Here is a 26,574-nt window from a genome sequence, read left to right on the forward strand (position 1 = left end):
CTTGCCTGGCAGGCCCTCTGAAAAGCAATCGGCATGAGTGTGGAGAAAATCTTGAGCCCTGCATTTGTCAATGTCGTATTCTCGGCCCGGTAGTCAACCACGGCGTTGTTCTTCTGGTACCAAGGGATTTCGAGTAGAACGTCACAACCTTCCAAGGCAATTACGTAAAACTTCGCGTGCACTAAATACCCATGTCATTGCAAACAAAGTTTGCCAATGCTCGGTGTAGTGGCAACATCTCATCCGGGTGCCATTCGAACTACCTCCGCCTGTGGCCTCAGCCTATCGGGCGTAATTCCAAATCAAGCCGCCAGTTCACAAGAAGTTGGCCTTGGCTCCTTCAAAAGAGCTTCCTGATCTTTCACTTTGCCCCAAAAGCGGCAAAGTTTGTACTTTCATTCATTTGATTCAGTTCAAGCCCCACGCAATGTGGTACCAGTTCTACTTTTTATCTACCTTTTCTGCCACGTCGCTCAGCTGCTTTGGAACTTTCTGGCCTTTCTTCATGCTATTTATTCGGTGCCTTGTTAGGGCACTTCGTGGAGATATGCCCAATTTCCCCACATTCAAAGCACTTCCCCTCCTTTATGTAGAGAGCTCTTGAGGAGTAAGGTTGGGTCCTTATCTTTCTGTTCTGGGTTGCTCTTTCTCTTTCTGTTTTCATTTTTCGAAGTCTGTTCGACTCTTTGTGTCATGATCTCATCTCTAGGGTAGGTCAGACTGCCAGAGTGAATGGCAAAACCCCGTTTCGCACGACTCATCAAGTCTTGAATGGAAGCTGACTTTTGTTCTAAGCAGTGATCTCGGATCTCTGCAGGTAGACCCAAGGTAAACCGCTCAATTTGCTCCTTGAACGAGATCTTCTTAAATGAAGAGGCGGGTAGAAAAGAGCTCCAGAATCTCTAGCAATAAGCGTTCACTGTATCGAGTCAGCCAAGAAGAAATAAAAAGCCTCTTGAATTTTAGCCATTTAACTGGCACAGTCTTGCTTAATAGAAGAGTGGGCCACCAAGTTCGAGCATTCCCCTTAGAGTAAGAGGCAGCTCTCCGAATCTTAGGAGTCCTCTGAGTAACGCCCTCCTACGAAAGCGATGTCAAACTGCTGTACAAAAGACAAAGCCTTCGAAGCATCTCTATAACCAGAAAACGTGTCAAATTTAATTGACTGTCCACCTTTCTTAAACTCTCGGACTTTCTTGCTTTTGTCTTCCAGAAAGTCATATCGGTTGGCTTTATAAAAATTCTTCTTCTTTGCATAAAAGTTACTGTCATCAGAGTCTGAACTGTCTGTAGACGAGTCCTCTGTAGAACTGTCACTCACAGGGCGAGATTTAGACTTCTTTGCCCTTTCCGAAGCGTTGCTTCTTGCTTCGCTTTTTGCCTTTTCGGTCTTCTTCGCTCGAGTAGGATGAGCTAGAATAACTATCAGAAGAAGAAGAAGAAGAAGAAGAAGAAGAAGAACTCGGTACTCCTTCAAATCGAACACGCTTCTTCTGTTTCTTTGCCTTTTCAAAAGTAGATTGATGACCCAAATAACCCGGGAAGTCTGTGCCTTTCTTCTGCTTTTTGTCGTGCTTTTTAACTTTGTTCTGCGCATCAGAAAACTTAGCAATTCATGCATCAACCACCTCTTTTAATTCTTTCTCTGTATACTTCTTGGGAGTAGGAGGTTTCTTGAGAGCATGTTTTCGGGGTGGTTCTGTGGTTTTCTGCCACTGCGTATGCACTTCTTCCAAAGAGGTCTTGCTCATATATTTTGCCATTTTCAGGTCCTTGGCAAAATTAAGCATCATCTTTGTTGCGTCGCCGATCAATCGTTGACGCTCCGCTTGAGTAGGCTGAGGCGGGCCATACTCCTTGCCTGAATCTTCATTGTGATCCCTTCCTGCATCTCCAGATGCAAAGGGAGTCGACTGATCTTTGCCTGAAGCCATAGATGCCGCGGAAAAAAATTAGGGATCAGATTTCCCGTAGAAGAGAAATCGTCCGTGCTCTGATACCACTGTAACAAACTTGGACACTACAAGTCGAGAATCTACCGCGTCATCACAAATAAACACTTCAAAACAGTGCACAGTTCACAATTGATTCGACACTGGCCCGGTGGAGTTTCGTGCCTAGAGATATTGGCCCCAAAGTTTGGCGCCCCTTTCGGTACTTCTTTTTGTATTAATCTGTGTTCAAAGTACAAGAGTGCGGGCAGGTGCTCACACTCAGACTCTCCATCAGATGCTCTGAGTTGTGAGAGGCCTACCTGCTTATTTATAAATTACAAGGGATGCCAAAAGCAGAGCCCAAAAGCTGTTAAACTCAAAAGCTTTGATAAATAAAGCCCTGATAAAGTAAAGCAGAGACTCTTTCTTTCTCTCTCTTATGCTTTTATAAAATAAAGCAATTCAATTTAAAGCTCCCTCTCTTTCTTGCTGACTTTGTGTAGCATAAAAAACTGCCCACACAATTTCTGCTTTTTTTTCCGCATGCTGCTGCCACGTCATCAGCCATCCGGAATCTGCGCCGCAAATCACAGAGGCGTCCGTACAGCCTGCCATTATTGCCACGTCAACCCTGCTGGATAATTGTCTGCTATCCATTGATGGGGTGTGTTCTAGGGTTGTGTCACTGTAGCGCAGATAGTGTGTCGTGCTCTCTACAGTGGGTGCTCCTCTGTGCAATGTGCATGACAATCTCACTCAAAACAGATTGAAACAAGAAACAATAGACAACAGCTGAGCTCACAGCGACACAACAGCAGCAGACCACAACAAATGACTCGACTATCTAAAAGAACTGATACAGACTCTGGCGTGGCAGCACACTCAGCTCCAGCCCAGGACTCTCAGGTACAATGGGGTGTCGACGCTCAAATGTGCACGGATGGTGAAGACGTGCTGTGTGTCTAGACTCTATGCTCCAGACGACCACGCTGGACCAGATGTGAAGCAGATGACCCTGACCCAACAGCTACTGCTCATATGTACAACCATAAAGAACCACCAATGGCTCATAAATGTCAGCCATCTACATCTATCCCCAAACGGAGTGGTGGTGACCTGGCCACGATGTCCACTAGACCACCGTCCGTGTCCTTGCTGCCACATGTCACTGACCAGCCAAGAGCGTCCGTCCAATGTGAACCAACCTAGACCAATTGTACTAACTGTGTGTCCTGTGAAAGTGACACTGTAGCCTGCTACAGGTTGCCCGGCACAAGACCGCTCACCGTCTCGGTGAGAGGAAATAGTCTTGGTGAGAGGAAATACTGAAAAACAAGGAAATAAAACCACTAGGTACCGCATAGTACATTTTTCTTGAAGCAGGTGCTAGGCCCAACCATGCAAGAAATAATTGCAACTGGCAAGAGAATTCAACACTTGGAGGAGGAGGTTTCTCTACTCGAACACAGGATGGCGGATTCTTATGCAAAGATGATGACAGTTCAGGATAATTCTAGGAAGTTCCAAGTAGAGTGTGAAGAGCTGCAGCAAACTCTTGGTATTTCTCGAGCTGAAAACCAAAGAAGTGTATTTGCTCTGAAGGAGACATATGAGAGGTTCCTGAAGGAGTTGCAGAGGCGAGTCGTAGTTGTTGAGGAAGAGAATGAAGGGTTCAAGAAGCAGAATGAAATGCAAACTCCTTGTCGAGAATTCTTGGGTTGCAAAGGGAGCTTGAGGCTACTGAAGGCAACAATGTGGATTAGCGGGGTGGGGGAAGATGAGGCTGAGGGTGACTCTTGTAGGGGTGGGGAGGGCTTGATAGGGGCGAGGGGGGGGGGAACTAGATAGGGGCGAGAGGGGAAAGGATAGGGGCGAGGGGGTCTAGATAGGGGCGAGTGGTGGAAGGGGGTGGGTAGGGGCGAGGGGGGGCTGGGTAGGGGCGAGGGGAAGGGAGGGGGTGGGTAGGGGCGCGAGAGTGTGAGGGGGTGGGTAGGGACGAGTTGGGAGAGAGAGGTGGGTAGGGGCAAGTAGGGGGTGGGTAGGGTGAGAGAGTGTGAGGAGGTGGGTAGGGGCACGTTGGGAGAGATGGGGGACGAGTTGGGAGGGGTGGGGCGAGAGGGTGTGAGAGGGTGGGGACGAGTTGGGTGGGGGGGGGGGACGAATATGGGAGGGCGTAGAGGGGTAGGGGACGAGTTGGGTTGTGTTGGGGGGGGGGGGGGGGGGGGGGGGGGGGGGGGGGGGGGGGGGGGAGGGGCGAGTTGGGAGAGAGGGGGGACGAGGGGAGGGGTGGGGCGAGAGGGTGTGAGGGGGTGGGGACGAGTTGGGTAGCGAGGGGGGGGGGGGACGAATTTGGGAGGGGTAGGGGGACGAATTGGGTAGGGGGAGGCGAATTTGGGAGGGGGTAGGGGGACGAGTTGGGTAGGGGCGAATTTGGGAGGGGTAGGGGACGAGTTGGGTAGGGGCGAATTTGGGAGGGGGAGGGACTAGTTGGGGAGGGGGAGGGGGAGGGTAGGGTAGGGTTGAGGGGATAGGGATAGATAGGGGCGAGGAGGGGGCAGACCACCCAAATGAGTAGGTAAATTATCAAGTAGTACACGCTCTGTGAAGGGCGTTCGCTAGACACAGATGATAGCTTTGTTCTGGTTGGAGAAGCAGACACCAATGGGGCTGATGTTTGAGGGGGGGTGAACTCCTGTAGAGGAGATTCCTCCCCATTTCTATGATTTTGTATAGGCTCATCAAATTCAAAGACTTTCACCAAGGGCGTATCAGAAGCAGCTTCTATGACCTTCAATCTTTGAGCTGTCTCAGGTGGCTCATTAGGTTTAGTTACTGTGGAAACATTGGAAGAGAGTGTACCTCTAGGCAAGGAGTGAATAGAGACTCCATAACAGGGCATAGATTTGGTAGCTTCTAACCACTCCAGCAGATCTTCGTCTGACCCTTCAGGTGTAGTAGGTTGTTCTTGTTCAGGGTTGGTTTCCATTGACAAAGAAGCTTGCTGCACCACGGGATCCATACCTCCTTCTAAGAGAATGGGTTGCATCGGGGAGCCAAAAGTATGTATCCACGTCGCATCGTTTCCCCAATCATGAAGTGCTTTAGTGTGTCGCAGCCATGGTCTTCCAATGAGCAAGGGAAATCCGCCCTCAACCTGGGGAAGACGAACCACAACAAAATCCAAGTTAAAAGTAAAGTCTTGTACCTGTAGAGGCACATTGGTCACTATGCCCACTGGGTAGATTGTCCGCTGGTCAGCCAATGTAACTGTGAAGGGAGCAGGGCCAGTAGGCTGTAGACCTAGAGCTAACATAGAGAACTCGGGCATCAGGTTGATGCCAGATCCACCATCCACTATCACTCCTGAGAATTGCCGACCCAACACGGACACTGTCAGGCGAGGGCTTCTATAATCAGTGAGTGGAGCAGCGGGATTGGATATCATATAGGACTCTGATGGTCGCACTGGGAGGTGCCCGCCACTAGGACTTACTCCGGGGTAAAGTGACTCAATAACAGCAAGGGTGTCACTTCTAAAATTCGCATCTAGTCGCAGCATGTCATAGAGGGCCACTTGTTGGAAGGTGTTCTTCAAGACTGTCTCTGCTGTGAGCTTTTCCCGTTCTACCAGTGGTTTCTCGGGTACCTTGATCTTTTGTAGATCGGAAACTGCTTCCAAGAAAGCTTCATCAATATCGGAGAGCAAAGTTTTGGATTCTTTCATGGCACTGGGGGATGGCTTGTTAACAGCTGAAGGCAGGGTATCCACTGGTGTGAGAATGTGTGGGGGAGTTGAACTTGTTGAAATCCTAAGACCGAGAGCGGCTCTCTGGGCCCGGGTGAGGACGCTCGATGGCTCCTCTACCAACTGCGGCGGCTTATTGGGTAACCACGTGGGTAGAAGAGGGCGGCTGAGAAACGGCGCTAACTGCTATCAAATTGAGCTTGGGAAAGGCAAACGCATTCTGGCTTTGACTTGGGTTCGAAGCCGTGGATGCACGAATTCTAGGGCAATCCTTACTGTAGTGATCCTTCGTTTCGGGGCAATGACGGCAAGGAGGGGAGCCATCGGGCAGAGGGCATTTGCTTTGGTAATGACCATATTCCCCACATTTGTAACACAAAATGGGCCGATTCAATGGGCGAGCCGAAGGGCGAGGTGGTCCTTGCTCCTGGTGCATGGAGTTGGAGGTGGAGGCATAGAAGTTTTGAGGTGATGAGGGAGCATGGGTATGATAAAAGCTCTGAGACGGAAAAGTACTTGGCATACCTTGCATAGGAGGGGCTGTCAGCAAAGGTGGCATATGGTGTGGATGGCCACAAGGAGAAACCATGTTGGATGCAGGTGCTGGCCATTGTTGAAGAGTAGGACCAAGACTTTGCTGTATTTGTCGCAATCCCTTGAGGTAGTAACAGTCCTTGTCCTCATGTCCAGATTTTTCACAGAAGTGGCAGCAAACCCGAATGGGGCATTCCTATGGAGGGTGCCCTGGAGAGCGGCATGAGCTACACCAAACCGTAGCCTTAGTCTCTTGCTGACACTTGAGCTCTTCTAGCTCGCGCTTGATCTGTTCCAATGCCTCGTGATGTGGAGGCTTCTCCTGTCTAAGAGAGAAGGACCTCTCCTCTTGAAGAGCTCGTTGTAACTCTAGAGCTTCCAGTTCCCTCCGTAAAGAAGTTAATGGATCAGCAGGACTTTCCGAAAACACAGAGGGGGTCTCTATGTGAGGGGAGTTGTTGAACAGCTTCCTAGCCCCCTCGATCCTAGTAGCAGCTGCGATGAACTCCCCCAGAGTGGCGTCCGGTCAGAGACTCTCTCGGAGTTTTTGCTGAGAAGTTTTGGGAAGCGCCTTCTCCACCCACTTCTTAACCATGAATTCACCGGGTTGCTGGGGAAGCTTGGCAACCAGAGACTTGGTTTTAGTCATAAGCTCTGCAAAAGTCTCCTCTGGCTAGAGCACCATGTTGGCCAACTCATCCAACACCTTCTCATGGTAGTCACCTGGCCTGAATGCTGCACAGAACTGTTGTCTTAAGGCTACCCAAGTTGCAAAATGGTTCTCTGCAAACTGGCTGTACCATTTGTCTGCTAAGCCATCCAAGGTGGATGGAAAGAGTACCAAATAAGCATCTTCTCTATTAAGACCACGACCCCTACAAAGAGATACAAACCTCCTTGCATGGTCGTCAGCATCTTCTGAAGAGAGTCCTTTGAAGGTAGGGAACTTGATGTTTACCTTGGCCAAAACACTAGCCAACGCCTCCAGGGCCCCTTGCTGAGCCTGTTGCTTAATAGCCTGCTGTAGCAAAATAGGAGAGATCTTTACTAGAGAAGGTGATCTGGAAGATGTAAAACCGGATGGAGGAATGGGTGATGTCGTATGTGGAGGTATGGGTGATGAGGTTGATGGACTTCTACTAGGTACCAAGGGTCGTCTTCTGTTGTAGTACTTCAGAGGGCTCAGTAGTGCGCTTTGACGCTCGACTGACCGCCTTGTATGTGTCATGCAGTGACCACCAATCCAACCAAGCTTTGGGCAAGAAAACCTGTAACTGTTGAAGACAGGTCTAGACTCTACTAGACCGAGGCTGTGGACCAGGGACGAGGAGGGACTAGACCAGGGACGAGGACTGATTGGACCAGGCTAGAGAGACCATACCAATTGGACCAGGGCGAGAGAGGACCAGACCAAATGGACCAAGGCGAGAGAGGACCGGATCAACAGGCTACATAGTGCAAGGCAAAGTAGGCAAAGCTAGATAAACCCAACTAGCTTCAAGATTTGTACCTCACAGAGAGTGAGACTTCAGTTGAGATCCCATCGTGGTTGCCAAAATGAGAGAACCTGTAGCGCAGATAGTGTGTCGTGCTCTCTACAATGGGTGCTCCTCTGTGCAATGTGCGTGACAATCTCACTCAAAACAGACTGAAACAAGAAACAATAGCCAACAACTGAGCTCACAGCGACACAATAGCAGCAGACCACAACAAATGACTCGACTATCTCAAAGAACTGATACAGACTCTGGGGTGGCAGCACACTCAGCTCCAGCCCAGGACTCTCAGGTACAATGGGGTGTCGAGGCTCAAATGTGCAGGGATGGTGAAGACGTGCTGTGTGTCTAGACTCTATGCTCCAGACGACCACGCTGGACCAGATGTGAAGCAGATGATCCTAACCCAACAGCTACTACTCATATGTACAACCATAAAGAACCACCAACGGCTCATAAATGTCAGCCATCTACATCTATCCCCAAACGGAGTGGTGGTGACCTGGCCACGATGTCCACTAGACCACCATCCGTTTCCTTGCTGCCACGTGTCACTACCCAGCCAAGAGCATCCGTCCAATGTGAACCAATCTAGACCAATTGTACTAACTGTGTGTCCTGTGAAAGTGACACTGTAGCCTGCTACAGCCACGTCACTGATTTGTGACACTTAAACAAGTCAAGAACAAGTCAGTATCATGTTTGGGAATTCCAGTTCATAAAGTCATACAGAAGAATACTGTCAGCCCACAATATCCCTGAAACTCAAAAGAGACATCAGTGACTTTTTATCAAAAATCAAGGCAATCTGTTGACAAAGGAGCGGAAGAACTCCCCTCTTGTGCATACCCGCTGCACCAGATTCCGCCCAAGCTCAGTTCGGGGTTCCATTTAGAATAGACTATGCTAAACCAAATGCTTCAAGGTAAAGATTCACAATCCGAGGAGTATCTGCCAGGTCCTCCTTCTCCATTCACTTCGCATCCAATGCGGAGTAGGTCTTGAATTGAACCAAGAACCGTCTTATCGCTCTATCTTTTATCTTTCTTTCTTTCTGTGCCAAGATCTGTTCTGGAACGAGTATCTGCTAGTTTTCCTCCAATTCGGGTTGTTGCTCATCTGGCTCCCCATCATCGGGTACATCGTCTTTAAAAGGCTTCAAGAGACTCACATGAAAACATTGTGAATTCTCCAAGTGTCAGGCAGTTTCAGTCTAGAGGAGACATTATTTATCTTTTCGGAAATCTGGAAAGGTCCATAGTATCTCATGCTAAGCTTTCGAGAAAGCCGCTCCTTTCCGTTTTTCTTTCTCAGGCGAACCTTTTCAAAATGTAAGAGCACCCAATCGTTCTCCTTCAATCTCAAATCGTGACGATGTTGATCTACTTGCTTTTTCTGAGATTTCTCAAAAGCCTTTCGGACCAAGTCCAAGTCCCTCGTGAACTGGTCGGCTTCAAAAATCTTATCTTTCGTGCTTAGAAAGGGTGGAACCTTCGTAGCAAATTCAATAATCTCAAATGGAACCTTCCCCATGAAAGAGTTAATCGTGTTTCGGTAGGCATATTCCACCATAGGTAAAAACCCTTTTCCCATGAAGTCTTCAGATTCAAAGAAGAAGACTTCAACAAATCCAGTACCACTGAATTAGCAATCTCTGATTGCCCGTCAATCTACGGGTGGAACGATGACGAGAACTGCAACCGTGTGCCAATGTTCTCCCACATAGCGTTCCAAAACAAACTCGTAAATCCAGGGTCTCTCTCGGAGACAATCGTCTCAGGCATGCCATGTAATCTGAATATCTGGGCAATAAACAATCGTGCCCACGCTTTGTTTTCGGGAGATCAAAATGAAATCCATTGCAATGCTTTTCCAGGGACGGGTGGAATGGGTAAAGGTTGTAACAATACCAATGCTTATGCTTGTCAAAACTTGACCTTTTGGCATACCAAGCAACTACGTACAAAACCGTCCACGTCCTTCTTGAGTCTCGGCCAAACAAAAGTATCTCTCCACAGTGTTCAAGGTGATAATAATGCCGCGGTGACCCGTAAAAGGTGGACAGTAGCGTTCACTTAGAACCTTTTCCCTCAACGGCTGTGTCATGCACAACATCATTTTCTTCATCAAGTAGCCATCCCGAATGGAATATCCCGCTACTACCTCCCCATTCTGTATTCAACTGAATACATCTGCAAAATATGTATTTGTGGCGTACTAACCGACCATATCCTCGAAGCTTTCATGATGTATCGCGGAAATAGCCAGAACCAACAGCTTCCAAGACAACGTATCTGCCACCAATTTCTTTTGTCCCTGCATATGGACAATCCAGAACTAAAAGTGTGACCAAATGTTTGCCCACCGCATCTGCTTTTCCGATAGCTGCTTCTGTGACAAGAAGTAGCGTAAACTCCAAGCATCTGTGAAAACTGTAAAATCGGCTCCGAGTAGGTAATGTCGCCACTGAGTAAGACCATGGATAACCACCAAAATGTCTTTCTCACATATCTCTACTGTCAATTCCGGCCTTGAAAACAATCGGCTCTCATAGGCAATGAATGGCCTTCATGCATTAAGACCGCATGTAGACTACGGCCACAAGTATCACAATATACTTCAAACGACTTCTGCAAATCCGGCAAAGTCAAAACTGGTCCTGTAGTCAAATTCTGTTTCAATTTCTAAAAGGCAGTCACCTCTGTGGGTCCCCACAACAAAAGGACTCCTTTCTATGTTAACAAATGCAAATGGGTAAGCAACCTCTGCAAACTTTCTCATGAACCGCCGGTAGTAAGAAAATAAGCCCAAGAAGCTTCGAACTTCATGGACATTCTTCAAATCGGGCCAATCACGGATAGTCTCTATCTTGGCCGGGTCCATCTGCACTCCTGCTGCTCAGACAATGTGTCCCAAAAAGTGTATCTCTCGGCTCGGCTCACATTGTAAGGTGGCCCGTTCGGTGGTGTGGTTCCAGGTATTAGATCAATGGTATGATCCTCAGGACGAGCTGGTGACAACTCACCTGGCAGGCCCTCTGAAAAGCAATCGGCATGAGTGTGGAGAAAATCTTGGCATTCTTTTTCGAGGTCAAAACATATTCGACCTTCAATCATCATTCAGTCCTTTCCAGAAAGGAAAGAATGTCTGTGCCCTTCATTTATCAACGTCGCTTTTTCGGCCCGGTAGTCAACCACGGCATTGTTCTTGTGGTACCAAGGGATGTCGAGTAGGACGTCACAACCTCCCAAGGGAATTACGTAGAAATCCTCGTACCCTAAACACCCTTGACATTGCAAACGAAGTTTGCCAATGATCGGTGTAATGGCAACATCCCATCCGGGTGCCGCTAGAACTACCTCTGCCTGTGGCCTCAGCCTATCGGACGTAATTCCAAATCGAGCTGCCAATTCAAGTGAAAAGAAGTTGACCTTGGCTTCAAGAAAAAAGAGGGCTTCCTGATCTTTCACTTTGTCCTAAAAGCGGCAAAGTTTTGTACTTTCATTCATTTGATTCGGTTCAGGCCCCACGCAATGTGGTACCAGTTATGCTTTCATCTGCCTTTTCTGCCACGTTCCTCAGCTACTTTCGAACTCTCTGACCTTTCTTCATCCTGTTCGTTCGATGCCTTTTTAGGACACTCAACGGAGATGTGCCTCGTTTCCCCGCATCCAAAGCACTTGCCCTCTTTGATATAGCTGACCCTCTCTCGAAGAGTGAGCTGGGGTCGTGCATCCTTTTCTTTCTTTTCTGGGTTACTCTTCTTCTTTCTACTTTCATTATTAGAAGTCTGTTCGATTCTCTGCGTCATGATCTCGTCTATGAGGTAAGTCAAATTGCCTGAATGAATGGCAAAACCCCGTTTCGCATGACTCATAAGTTCCTCAATGGAATCTGACTTTTGCTCTAAGCAGTGATCTCGGATCTCTGTAGGGAGTCCCAAGGTAAACCGCTTGATCTGTTCTTTGAACGAGATCTTCTTAAATGAAGAAGCTGGTAGAAAAGAGCTCCAGGATCTCCCGCAATACGCGTCCAATGTATCCTTCTTGGTCATCCGAAGATGGCTCCAAGCAGTTCGTATATCGCACTCATACTCCCGAGTCAGCCGTGAAGAAATAAAAAGCCTTTTAAATTTCAGCCATTTAAGGTGGCGCTTTCTTGTTCAATAGAAGAGTGGACAACCAAGTTCGAGCATTTCCCGTGAAGTAAGAGGTAGCCCTCCGAATCTTGGAGTGCTCTAAGTAATGTCCTCCAGAGAAAACTATGTCAAACTGTTGTATGAAGGCGAAAGCCTTCGAAGCATCTCGGAATCCAGAAAACGTGTCAAATTTAATTGATTGTCCACCTTCTTTAAATTCTCGGACTTTCTTGCTTTTATCTTCCAGAAAGTCATATTGGTTGGCTTTATAAAAATTCTTCTTCCTTGCATAAAATCTGCTATCGTCGAAGTCCGAACTATCTGAAGATGAGTCCTCTGTAGAACTGTCCGAAACTAGGCGAGATGTAGACTTCTTTGCCTTTTTCTTGCCCTTTCTGAAGCGTTGCTTTTTGCTTCACTTTTTCCCTTTTTAGTCTGCTTTGCTCGAGTCGGAAGAGTGTAGCGTGGATAGTGTGTCGTGCTCTCTACAGTGGGTGCTCCTCAGTGCAATGTGCGTGACATCTCCCTCAAACATAATGAAAAACCAGGAAACAATAGATAACAGCAAACCAACACAGAGACACAGCAGCAGACCAGAACATATGGACTTGACTATCTCAAAGGAACTAGTACAGACTCTGGCGTGGCAGCACACTCAGCTTCAGCCCAGAACTCACGGGTACAATGGGGATGTCGAGGCTCAAATTGCAGGGATGGTGCAGATGTGCTGTGTATAGACTCTCTACTCTAGACGACGACGATGGACCATATATGAAGAAGATGATAATGATGACCCAACAGCTACTACTCATATGTCCCACCATAAAGAGCCACCAACGACTCATAAATGTCAGCCATCTACGTCAATCTTCAAACTGAGTGGTGGTGTTGACCTGGCCACGATGTCCACTAGACCACTGTCCGTATCCCTGCCACGTGTCACTGCCCAGCCCACAGAGTCCGTCCGGTGTGAACCAGACCAGACCAACTGTACTAACTCTGTGTCCTGTGAAAGTGACACTATAGCCTGCTACAGGTTGCTCGCCACAAGACCGCTCACCGTCTCGGTGAGAGGAATACTGAAAAACTGTGAAAATCACTAGGTACCGCATCTGTACAATGGTGAGCTCCTGATTCTACGGAGCACCCAACTCAATGGCTATATGTATGAAGCCGAGCCTTTGTTTCAGATATACAACCTCGCGATCATGTTCCATGAAACACATCTCTCTGACCCCTTCAGGGGTCAGGATACAACTGTAGTTCCTACTTAATGTGTCTACTACGATCTTTCTTGAAGCAGGTGCTAGGCCCAACCATGACTACACATGCCTCAAAAGTGGAGTTAAAAACACTGCACTGCTTGCAAACTCCTTAAGCCTTTAAATAGGCAAGAACCCAGTATGATTGCATAGTCCAAGAATCCCAATTGGCAAAACAGAATGAGGCTCCACAGCAAAGAGATATGCTCGGTTTGGATCCAGCGCATCTTTATCCTCCATAACCATAGTGAGACGAAAATGACCTGGTCCATGCTTGCAGATGAACCTTCCAACACTTTCTGCAACAGCACTCTTCTCGAAAAGAGAGACGACCATAAGCCCGAGTAACACCGCAAATAAGGTTAAGCACCATCGTGATGGCAAAATGAAAAGCATTAACAGCAACAAGATGGCAACCAGGTGAATGCTTGAAAGCCACAAGGAAACAGCCAAAAGGCTCTTCAGCTTGCTCGTCTGCTGTGATAGGATTACAAAAAACTTGCTCTCCCCCTTTGTGTCGTTGGCCATCTCCTCTGAACAAGGAAACAAAGCCAGAGGGCCGCGTGATGGTTAAATTACAGGAGGTCTCCGTCTCCTCGTCCGAGAGAGAGTAAGAAGAGAAAGGATTTACGAAAAAGTGTGTGTGTGTGTGTGTGTGTGTGTGTGTGTGTGTGTGTGTGTGTGTGTGTGTGTGTGTGTGTGTGTGTGTGTGTGCGCGCGCGCGTGTGTGTGTGGGCATGTGCGTGTGCGTGTGCGTGTGGACGTGCGCATGGGCGTGTGCGTGTGCGAGAGAGAGAGAGAGAGAGAGAGAGAGAGAGAGAGAGAGAGAGAGAGAGAGAGAGAGAGAGAGAGAAGGCGGGGAAGGAAGTAGCCGGAAGTATGTATGTGCGTAGGTGTGTGCGTGAGAGATAGAGACGGACTGCACCCAACACACACAAACTGGAGTAGGAATCATTACGGTGTGGACGAAAGGGACATCCGAAGGTAGGAGAAACAGGCGAACACACAGAAAGGCGAGGGAGAGAGACGAGGAGTGGGTAAGGGGGGGCAAGGCCTTGGCAGGGGGCAAGGGGCGAGGCCAGGTGGGCAGGGGGCAAGGGGTGGGTAGGGGGGCGAGTGGCGGGCTAGATAGAGGCGAGAGGGGGAGGGAACTAGGTAGGGGCCAGGGGGGAAAGATAGGGGCGAGGGAGGGAAAGGGGTGGGTAGGGGCGAGGGGGGGGGGGGGGCTAGATATAGGCAAGGGGGAGAGTGGGTGGGTAGGGGTGAGGGGAAAGGGGTGTATAGGGTGGGGGTGTGGGGAGGTGGATAGGGGATGGGTAGGAAACAGCAGACAAAAGCAATAGATACAGATACAATGCAAACATAGCAGATACCACTTGAGTTATAAGGGCAGCAGTCCTCCTACTGCGCTCCTTTGCGAGCTTACCCAGTGTGAATGCTTTTAGTAAAGGGTCAACTGAGCAATCAATTTATGTGACTTCTACGCTAGTTGTTGGCTTAAGTGGCTCATTGGGCTCAGTTACGGTAGGAACACAACAAAAGGGTGTGACCTCAAGCAAAGGTTGAATAGATAGTCCATAACAAGGTGTAGACTTGATAGCTTCCAACCACTCTAGCAGATCTTCATCTGATCCTTCAAGTGTAGTAGGCTGTTCTTGTTCAAGGTTGGTTTTCATTGACAAAGAAGTATGCTGCACAACGGGATCCATGCCTCCTTCTAAGCGAATGGGTTGCATCGGGGAGCCACGAGTATGTATCCACATTGCGTCATTTCCCCAACAATGCAGTGCTTTAGTATGTCGTAGCCATGGTCTACCGATGAGCAAGGGAAATCCTCCCTCAACCTGGGGAAGACGAACCACAACAAAATCCAAGTTAAATGTGAAGTCTTGTACCTGCAGAGGCACTGTGTCCACTATGCCCACTGGGTAGACTGTCCGCTGGTCGGCCAATGTAACTGTGAAGGGAGCAGGGCGAGTCGGCTGTAGACCTAGAGCTAACATAGTGAACTCGGGCATCAGGTTGATGCCAGATCCACCATCCACTATCACTCCTGAGAATTGCCGCCCCAAGACGGACACGGTGAGACAAGGGCTTCTATAATCAGTGAGGGGAGCAGCGGGATGGGATATGATATAGGACTCTGAGGGCTGCACTGGTAGGTGCCCGCCACTAGACCCTGCACCAGCATACAGAGATTGAATGATGGAAAGGGTGTCACTTTTGCATCAAGTCGAAGCATGTCGTACTATGACACTTGCTGAAAGGTGTTTTTCAAGATAGTCTCTGCTGTAGGCTTCTCTCTTTCGATCAGTGCTTGCTCTGGAATCTTGAGCTTCTGCAAGTCCTCTACTGCTTCCATGAAGGCACCATCAATATCTGAGAGAAGAGAGGTAGGTTGGCTCTTGGCACTACCTGCTGGTTTCTCAGCTACTAGGGGAGTTTGACTCATTTGTGTGATTGGAGATGAAAAAGTTAGACCGTCAAGGAGGCTGAGACCAACAGCAGCTCTCTGTGCCCGTGTGAGCACACCAGCAGGCTCTTCCACCTATTTCAACCCATTTTGAGAGGCAACTACAAGAGTGGAAGGCGGGGCCTGTGGAATGGTGCTTATTGTGATTAGGTTGATCTTTGGGAATGTAAACTCCTGCTGGTTCTGGCTTGTGCTTGCAGATGTGGATGCACGTTGTTTTGGGCAATCCTTACTATAGTGATCCTTAGCTTCACGGCAGTGTCGGCAAGGAGGGGACCCTTCTAGCAACGGACATTTGCTCTGATAATGTCCATACTCCCCGCACCTGTAGCATAAAATTGGCTTGTTGTTGGGGCGAGGTGGTCTCGGCCCTTGCTACATGGGGACGGATGTTGATGTGTAGAAGCTTTGGGGAACTGAAGGAGCATTAGCATGATAAAAGCTTGGAGATGCAAAGTTGTTGTGCATACCTTGCATAAGAGGTGTTGTCAACCAAGGTGGCATAGGGTTTTGATGGCCATAGGTTGAAACCATGTTGGATGCAAGTGTCAACCCTTGTTGAAGGTTGGGGGGGCGAGGCTTTGTTGTAGTTGCCGCATTCCCTTCAGATAATAGAACTCTTTGTCATCATGGCCAGGTTTCTCACAGAAATGGTAGTAAGCTCGAAGTGGGCAGTCCTGAGGAGGATGTCCTGGAGAGCGACAAGATGTACACCCCACCATCGACGGCTTAGTGTCTTGTTGTGCCTGGAGCTCTGAAGTGCTCTTTGTAACTTTAGTGCTTCTAACTCCCTGAGTAGAGAAAGCAAGGGGTCAGAGGGATTTTCCGTGAGTGTTGAGGCAGTCTCCACCTAAAGGGGGTCCTTGAATAGCTTCTTTGCTCCTTCTATCCTAGTAGCGGCCGCTATAAACTCCTCCAGAGATGCTTCACGTCGAAGACTTTCGCGTACTTTCTGTTGAGACGTCTTTGGAAGAGCTTTCTCTACCCACTTCTTGACCATAAATTCCCCTGGTTGCTAAGGAATCTTGGCAACCAGAGACTTGGTTTTAGTCATGAGTTTTGCAAAAGTCTCCTCTGGCTGGAGCACCATGTTGGCCAACTCATCCAAAACCTTTTCCTGGAAGTCACCTGGCCTGAATGCTGCACAGAACTATTGTCTTTATGCTGCCCAAGTTGGAAAGTGATTCTCTGCAAACTGACTGTACCACTTGTCTGCTAAACCATCCAAGGTTGATGGAAATAGCACCAAATACGCATCTTCTCTATTAAGACCACGACCTCTACAGAGAGATACAAACCTCCTTGCATGGTCGTCTGCATCTTCTGAGGGGAGTCCCTTGAAAGTAGGAAACTTGATGTTTACATTGGCCAAAACACTGGTCAACTCCTCCATGGCTTCTTGCTTGGGAGCTTGTTGCTCAATAGCTTGCTGTAACAAAATGGGAGAGAGCTTTACTGGGGAAGGTGACCTAGAAGATGTAAAACCGGATGGAGGAATGGATGATGCCGTATGTGGAGGTATGGGTGATGGGGTTGGTGGACTTCTACTAGGTACCAAGGGTTGACGCCTTTTGTGGTAGTACTTCAGAGGACTCAACAGTGCGCTTTGACGCTCTAATGACCGCCTTGTATGTGTCATGCATTAACCACAAACCCAACCAAGCTCTGGGCAAAGAAGACCTTTAACTGGCTGAACACCGGTCTAGACTCTACTAGACCAGGCCGAGTGACTAGACCACCAAGCTGGACCAGGGACGAGGAAGGACTAGACCACGACGTGTCACGTGACACATCTAACCCTATGTGTACGTGGACAAGCTACTTCATGACAAGGGTTCAGTTCAGTCCAGTCAATCTAGCTTAGGAAGTGTTCTGGCACTTTTGTGAGTCTGTTCGCAGACCGTGCATACCCAGGCACTTAGAGTAGATGCATATCCTCTGGTTGCACACAGCATGATCATCAGCATTACCATCACAATCCATAAGGAGCATTTTCCAGTGCATTAAACCTGCTTTCCCTATTTTAGCCATTTTTCACTTATTATATTTAAGTGACTTTTGTTGGGAACTAGGTAGGGCAAATGAGCCAAGGCAATATAAAAGAAAACCTAGCGCTAGTGAAGTCTAGCAGAAGAGCAGGAAGTGCACAGACAAGTGACCTTGTAGCAGGCAACTCTCTCTCTCTCTCTCTCTCTCTCTCTCTCTCTCTCTCTCTCTCTCTCTCTCTCTCTCTCTCTCTCTCTCTCTCTCTCTCTCTCTCTCTCTCTCTCCTGCGAGCTGCTCTCACCTGCGCGCTGCCCCACCCCTGTGCGCTGCTCCCTCCTGCGCGTGCCCTCCCCTACGAGCTGCTCCCTCCTGCGAGCTGCTCTCACCTGCGCGCTGCCCCCCCCTGTGCGCTGCTCCCTGCACGCCAAGAAGGCCAGCACGCTACCTCCAGCCCAGCTTATTGCCGTACCCGCAGCCATCTCTCTCTCTCTCTCACACACACACACACGGTTACATACCCACACACACACGTTGAGAGCTCTCTTCCCCTTCTCCCCTCTTCTTCACAATATGAAGAGAGGGTAGCTACGAAGACAACCATGTCTTCCCCCATCATCAAGACGCCGACACCGACAACGAAGACAACCTTCATGCTCACGAACAAGAGGATTGCACAACTGGAGAAGGACATGAAAGAATGGCGGATGGAGAGAGAGATATGGAAGGAGGAGAAAGCCACCTTCATCAAGCTATGGAACGAAGAGGAGGAGGACATGAGAGCGGAAATCCAAAATCTCAAAGAGGAGAAGGAGAGAAGGGAACGGGAGAACGAGAAGGAGAGGGAGAGATGGAGGAAAGAGCAAGAAGAGATGAAGGCACAAATCGATTTCCTTCATGCTTCCATCACATCCCTCACCCCCGAGGAAGGAGAGATTAAGGAGGAGGCTAAGGAAGCCCTCAAGGAGGAGATCACCAAAGCCCTCACCGCAAGCATTGAGAACAAATTAGAGGCCACCAAAGAAGGATGGGTCGAAGTGGTCAAAAAGAACATCAAGAAGGTAGCAAGAGAGGAAGCCCAAAAAGATGAAGTACTCATCGTACACACAACCATCGAAGAGGAGAAGATGCGACAAGCTCGCCGTCTCAATGTGCGAGTGACCGGCATCAAAGAAGAAGAAGGGTCTACACCCGAGAGCGATGGGAAAGCTTTATGCAAGAAAGTGGGATACAAGGAAGAAGAGATCCCTTTCTCCAAAGTTTGGAGAGCCGGCAAAGATCCAAAGAAGAGAGCTCTCATCCTCCAATTCGCCTCCGAGGAGTCTCGAACTTCCTTCCTCCGAAAGAGGGTCATCTTGAGAGGGATAGAAGGCCCCCCGATTTATCTTGATGATGACCTCACAAAGATGCAACAAGATCACCGTCGCGCGCGCATGCCTCGAGTCCACCAAGCCCGCAAAGAAGGGAAGAAGGCAGTATTTCGAGATGGTAGGGTTATCATTGATGGCAAGACCATCGCATAGGGACTCGCGGCCTGTGGGACACACGAGGAGATTCATGTCACGGTTTGGAATTGCAATGGAGACCTATGGACACACCCAGAGAGACTTGAGGAGGTGATGAGAGGTCGAGACATCATTCTACTTACAGAGACACACGAGAGCCCGGAGAGAGGGTTACCACGGATACATGGATTCCAGTGGGAGTCTCTACATCGAGGATGTATGCGCCAGCACACCACTCGCGGCTCAGGAGGAGTGGCCATACTCTTTAGACAGGGGCTTCACAGCAGACTACAGATTGTTGCCCGGGACCCACAAGCCCGCTACATGTGGATTCGCCTCGAGCTCTCACGAGACAGGATCGTCTACATTGCCCTTTGCTACTTTGCTCCCACAGGCTCCAGATTCGCCCCTATTGAGCAAGAGTCACCGTACGCATGCCTCACGGAGGAGATTATGCAGTACTCCACACTGGGTGAAGTCTTCCTTATGGGAGACTTCAATGCTCGTACGCGCAGTGAGCAGTGTGAGGCATATGACCATGAGGACCCAGAGGCACTACACACTCTAGATGAGGAGGCTACTATGAGAGATACAGCAGACAAAGCTCCAGTCACAGCCTACGGACGACATCTACTTCGACTTGGCTCCCAGCACCGTCTCGTTATTTATAACGGGATGGTCCAGTGGCCCACCTCAGGGGGCCTGACTTGTATGCCACATGGAGTTGCAGAAGGAGGGGGGAGTACAGTCGACTATATTCTGGGACCCAGGGAGGCTACACACCTTATCACATCCTTCACCATTCCACCCATACCCATCAGAGCCGACCACACATACCTCTCTTTCTCCATCACTGGAGATGCCATCCCACACAGCTCCACAGCACACACTCCACACACCACCATCCATTTCACACATGAGCTAGCCTCTCTTTACTCGGCCAAGGTCGAACATGGCCTATGCCTCCTCCACCCATCCACACCACTCTCAGTTCTCACATCACATATCTCTTCCGTTCTCCACACTTCAGCTATTAGCTCTTTTCCACACACCACTCACACAGGACGCACTCCCCCCCCCCGGGACTATGCCTCAGAACCGCTGGTATGATGATGAGTGCAGAGAGCTATACCGACGCCTCCGTGCACGGCGAGCCTTAGGAGAGATCACAGAGAGAGAGGCCAGACGGCATATGAAGACGTTGACACGCCAAAAGCGGCGAGCATTCGAAGAGGCACAGGAGCTTGAGCTATACCGCCTATTCATGAGCATGGATAGCGCGACGGCATGGCGCACCCTGCGCGAGCCACGTCCAACTACAGCTATTGAGGACCCACAGATATGGCATGACTATGCAGAGCGACTATATGAGGTGCCAGGGCAGCCTCCTATCCCACAGCCACACGAGCCACGCCCCACGTGCTCCTCCTTCTTTACAGCAGAGATGGTAGAGAGGGCCATACGCCGCATGCAGCACAGACGATCAGCTGACCATACTGGATTACAGAGTGAGCACATCATTTATGCGGCCTCCACTATAGCCCCGTTGATTGCACATGTCTTCAACCGGGCTATAGGGGAGGGCTTCCCAGAGGAGTGGACACAGCACACCATAGTGCCTATCCACAAATCTGGCGACACCCTGAACCCAGGGAACTACAAGACTATCATGATTGGCCACACGATGGCCAAGCTATATGGAGCAGTACTTGAGGCACAGCTCAGCTGCTACGCAGAGATCGAGGGCTTACGAGCTCCAGGCCAGGCAGGTTTCAGACGAGCTTTCTCCACCACTGACCACATCTTCGTTCTGCGCTGCCTCATTGATGGGGCAAAGGCGCGGAAGAAGAGGCTTTACTGCTGCTTTGGGGACTTCCGCAAGGCCTTTGACACAGTCCCACGCGAGAGACTCTTCCAGCGCCTTCACAACATTGGGGTACCAACAGAGATGATTTGGGCCATATATGCTCTCTATGAGAGGGTGACGGGTCGGGTTCGTTGCCCAGGCGGGTTTTCAGAGACCATTGCTAGCACCATTGGTGTTAAGCAAGGATGCCCACTCTCCCCGACACTCTTTGGGCTCTACATCGACGAGATCTCCGACTACATACTGCAAGCAGGGGGAGAGGGGAGCGACTTGGCAGGTACTCCGGTCCACATCATGTTATATGCTGATGATATTGTGTTGATTTCAGAGTCACCCGAGGGCTTGCAACGCCATCTTGAGGCCTTGGACGAATTCAGCACACACAGGGGGTTGACTGTGAACCTTGGCAAAACCAAGGTTATGATCTTTCACACATCCAGTGCAGTGAGGAGCGCTGCCACCTTCACAGCAGCAGGAGGACAGGTTGATGTAGTCACCTCCTATGTCTACCTTGGCATCACATTCACCAGCCTACCAGGACCCTTCACTATGAGGCAGGCTGCTGTTGACAGGCTCACCCGAGGATATGCAGCTCTGGCCATGCTAGAGCGGAGATGCCACCAGGTACACTTTCAGGAGCCCCGCACGAAGGGGTGGCTTTTCGACACCTTAGTCACCCCGGCCTTGATGTACTCGGCGGCGGTATGGGCACCAGGATTGACAGCTGACCAGTGGACACAGCTTGAGAGACCACAGGTATGTATGATCTCACGCTTGCTCCGCAGCAAGAAGACAGTGCCACATGACATTATTAGAGCCGAGCTCGCCACACCACCTATGGTTGTAGAGGCACTATTCCAGACAGTTTGCTTCATCCAGAGGATGAGAGAGCTACCTCCTGACAGACTTACCCGTAGAGCATTTGAGGCAGCTATACAGCTATCAGAGAATGGGCATGAGAGAGCATGGTACTCACAGGTCAGAGCATGGTTTGAGGGACACGGTCTTGACATGGAGAGCCTACCACCATTCCAGTACGACCCCCATTCACCATATGTTCACCTCTCTCGCAGTGAGAGGAACTTGGTATTGAGACAGGATCTGTGGCAGCTATACACTAGGAGAGTCTGGGAGGCACCTGGCTTGGGGACGAGGATGTCAGATTACAGAGACCAGTTTCTCACCATATTGTCTGGGGGGTTCATACAGAGACCACGCTACATGGACACATATATGCCACATAGCTCACGGGTGGCGATTGGTCAGCTGAGAGTGGCTTCACACAGGTTAGAGATTGAGATCGGGAGACATACTGGTGTTCCCAGGGAGGAGCGAATCTACAGAGCCTGCACAGAGGAGGTGGAGAGTGAGGAGCACTTTGTATGTAGATGCAGAGCATACACTGAGATCAGAGGCAGGTATGAGGCCTTATTCAGAGGACAGCCCACTCTCCGAGAGATCATGGACTCTCGAGATCAGAGACAGCTCGGACGTTTCTTACTAGAGATACAGAGCCATCGGGACACACTACTACAGCCACACACAGCTACACAGACAGAGGGGAGACAGTCGCAGCTCACAGACTTCTTTCAGAGGATTGCCGCCCCCCCCTCACCAGACACTCAGAGGGGAGTGACACTCCCACAGGCGGAGGTGAGCCGAGCTAGACGACGACCACGAGTCACAGGCTACAGGGGCGCGAGCTCCCACCACCGACAGATCGAGGAGATCCGAGCCCGGGAGCGCCGTGCCACAGAGGAGCGAGTAGCTCAGATGAGGGCCGACCCGACAACTTTCATCCGGGTAGCCTTGGCACCAGCCCCGCCCATGTACCACATCTTACATCCCCCCATTAGTACAGGATGGAGCTAGATAGCTTGATGCATTCTCATGATTGTACTACCTTGAGCATATAGACATGCATATACCCCTAGAGATAGAGCTCCATCCCTCCTCAGATACTCCACTACCTACATTCAGTTCAGTTTTGTATCAGTTTTGTTTCATTTGTCTTTCCGATAGACGGATGACATACACACCATGTACATTTGATTTGTCTCATAGGCCGATTTCGGCCTGACATAGACGTTAAAAATCTTTCTTTCTTTCTTTCGTTCTTTTCTCTCTCTCTCTCAAGCAAGAACCTTGAAGGCCTTGCGTTTTTCAGCCCCTTAGATCAGCGTTTGTTGAAGCCCTGCAGATCAGCGTTTTCAGCCTCTCAGATCAGCGTTTTTCCACGCAGCAAACCAGCGTTTTGGACAGCAGGATACCAGCGTTTTTCAGCATCAACTTCAGCATTTCATCAGCAGCATAAGACAACAGCACTTCAGTTTTTTTTCCAGCAGTAAAGACAGCAGCAAATCCAACGTTTTCAGCAGATACGTCGTCGCCGCCGTACTCGTCGTCTCCACACATTGCATCATAGCCTCACAAGTTTGCATCAGCATCTTGTACCAGATTTGTGCAATCAATAGCATAGACTTCTCTCGCCATCGAGAGAAGGGCCTTCGAAGGAGAGTGTGACAACTTGTCTCGTGTCGTATTCTTCTCTCTCTATCTCTCAGTCTCGGCACCTTCATTCACAGTGTTTATCCACTTTGTTTGTGATCACTTGCACTCTCTCATTAAAGGCAAGGAAGGCTCTCCCTTCCGTAAGTAAAAGGAACCTTGAGCACAGTTCGGAGCACTCATCTTGAGCAAAGTTCAACATTCACTTCCGCTGCACCTTACATTGGTATCAGAGCTTTGGCAGTGTTCAGTATTACTCAAGGAAAGAACCACAAGAACCACAGAATTTCTTTTTGCTTGTTGCAGTCGCACGTAACCCAATTCCTCTTGGGCGTGTCGATTCCTAAACATGTTTTTGACGAGTGACAGTAAACCCAAGAAAGAAGGGCTTGTCCAACCTCCCCTTGCTCTCTTCTCACTCATTGCGAGCGGACCGTGCACTTAGCGGCCAGCCAATCAACGTGAGGTGGGAAAAAGCAACCTTGGTGTGAGCGCAAGGCCGCCAAGGGGTGCGCCCGCAGGGAAGAGTATCGTTCGGGTGAAGAGAAGATCCTTCTCTAACATAGATTACAAGCTAAAGATCAACCTCAAGACCCTCAAGAACCTCAAGAACCCAAGAACCAAGACCCACAAGAACCCAAGTTCCTCGTGAACTTAAGAACCCACGACTTCAGTGTATGGTCATTACCCGAAGCGGAATGGATACTTTGCATGGAGGTGATGAGCATGGGAGTGGCGAAGAAGAATTTTTTCCACCAGGAGGTTTTTCTGACCCTCCCCCGTCTACGCCACGGATTGCACCAACTCCTATGGAGCCTTTGGTCAAGTCGATGATGGACATGATGGCACAACAACAAGAAGCGAATCGCGTTGCTGTGGAGCGTGAACACCAACACAGACAAGAAACCTTGCACCGCGGAGCACGCTTGCCGGCCGAGGAACAAAAAGAAAGAAAAGCAAATCGACAAAAAGCCGAGGAGCGTGAACGCCAAATCAGACAGGAAACCTTGGATCACGAAGCGCGCTTGGCGGCCGAGGAACGAAAAGAAAGAAAAGCAGCACGACAGGAAGCCATGTAGCGTGAGCGTGAGCAAGCGGGCTTGGCGGCCGAAGAAAGACACGCAGAGCGTGAGGCACAGAGAGAACTACACATGCAAGAGTTGATTCGACAAGTTCTCACCTCGAAGTCCGAGCCAGCCAAAGATGTTGGTAGTTCATCAAGTGGCGCAAGCCGAGATTCGAACTCCAACAACCTAGTCACTAAGAAGTTGACTTTCAGTAAGTATGATGGTAAGATGGATGCTACTATTATTCATTCTTGGTTGCACCAATTTAATGCTTATTTTGCGACAACTAAGAAGACGGGAAATAGCAAGGTTTTGATGGCAGCTATGTACCTTGCCAATGATGCCATTAATTAGTACCGCGCACCTAGAGGAAGCCAAGGACGGCGTGCCTCTTTCTTTCAATTGGACCGACCTCCAAGACAAGCTCAAGGCGTGGTTTATGCCACCCCAGTACCTCGCACGATTGAAGGACGATTGGCGCAGTTTCAAGCAAAATGGTATGTCAGTCATGTCTTTCTCTAATCGTGTTTTGCAGCTCGGCACTCAATTACGCAAATCGGATGCGGAACGCAAAGAGGCATTCCTTTATGGATTGGACGAGTATATCAAGTTTGATGTGGAGGTACTTGATCCAATCGATCTCAACAAGGCAGTAGCCATTGCTCTTGCACAAGAGATGAAGCACAATAAGGGAAAGCCTAAGGAGAACAAGACTTCTCAAGGAACCTCTCAGACTTCTCAGAACCCGCAGAATGGTAAGAACGGTAAGAATGGTAACTCTTCTAGCCCATCTTCCTCTAATCCTTCGAAAAGAACTCTCAAAATGAATCTAAGGGTAAAGCTAAAGCACCTGCAAGACCTAAGCTAACCCCAGATGAAAAAACCACACAAGGAATTATAGGAGGATACATAACGGCTGAAGAACAAGTGATTTATGCTAAGGAAGGTAGACGTTATCAATGTCACGTCAAGGGTCATATTAAGAAGGCTTGTCCTAAGACAGGCCCATCTAAAGAACCTAAGGCACCCACAGCAACCACAAGCACTTTAATGAACCAAGCTGAATCTTCTCATGTCTATGACACACACATTGATGAGTCTCTCATGAAGTGTTATGGTCATGTAAAGGGTCAGCGTTTTATCATATTGTTTGATCCAGGCAGTATGCATGATGTGCTTAGTGCCTCTCTTGTTGAGAGAGCCTGCCTGGAGGTTAGTCAAAAATCTCCTCTCGAGGTCTCTGGCTTCGCTCCCGGTATGGACTCTCTCATCATGAAAGAGTGCCTTGATGTGTTGTTTACAGTTCAACAGGCTGCTTTCCGTAGAAAATTTCTCGTGTCTCCTCTTTCAGGATGTGATATGCTTTTGGGCATTAGATGGTTTCGGGAGCATAACCCTCTCATTGATTGGGAGGCCAACACTTTCACATTAAATGCCAAGAGTGACTCTCCCATGATCATTCGTGTTAAGGAGAGTCTACATTCTTTGCCTCTCAATTCTCATGTGCAGGTAAAGCGTGAATTACGACGAGAAGCACAAGCGGCATTCATCTATGCTGCTCGAGTTTCCCAGAGCATTCAGGCTCCAGACAAGTACAAAGCTTTGTTTACCAAGTTTAAGCATCTCATTTTGCAGGATGATCTTCCACCTTGTCTCCCACCCGAGCGGCCAGAGGACCGTCGCATCGAGCTTACGAAAGGGGCACAGCCTGTCAGTAAGGCTCCCTACTGTTTGAACAAGACACAGGAGGAAGAGTTCGAGGGGCAACTCACGAAGTTGGTGGCTAGAGGATTCATACGTCCTAATGTAAGTCCTTTTGCTGCTCCTATTTTGTTTGTCCGCAAGAAGGATGGTTCGTCTCGTTTGTGTGTTGATTATAGGACATTGAACAAGATGACCGTCAAGAACAAGTTTCCGATGCCTCGCATTGAGTATATCCTTGATAGGCTCAATGGGACAAAGGTTTTCATTAAGGTCGATCTCAAGAGTGGATACCATCAGGTACGGGTATTCAAAGAAGACATCTTCAAGACTGCTTTTCGCACAGAGCGAGGGTAATGGG

At 49.2% G+C, this 26,574-nt stretch overlaps 1 protein-coding gene and 1 pseudogene across 4 annotated transcripts in view; both read right to left on the reverse strand.

Annotated features, from left to right (window-relative positions):
* The window catches only part of LOC147430769 (NAD-dependent protein deacylase SRT2-like), a 123,315-nt gene that overhangs the window by 44,310 nt on the left and 52,431 nt on the right, over window positions 1–26,574 (reverse strand). The gene's annotated exons all lie outside the window — the stretch shown is intronic.
* On the reverse strand, window positions 12,984–13,652 carry LOC147430771 (diacylglycerol O-acyltransferase 2D pseudogene; annotated as a pseudogene).

Source organism: Adiantum capillus-veneris, chromosome 21, assembly GCF_014529385.1.
Source record: "Adiantum capillus-veneris isolate H3 chromosome 21, ASM1452938v2, whole genome shotgun sequence".
Taxonomy (NCBI): Eukaryota; Viridiplantae; Streptophyta; class Polypodiopsida; order Polypodiales; family Pteridaceae; genus Adiantum; species Adiantum capillus-veneris.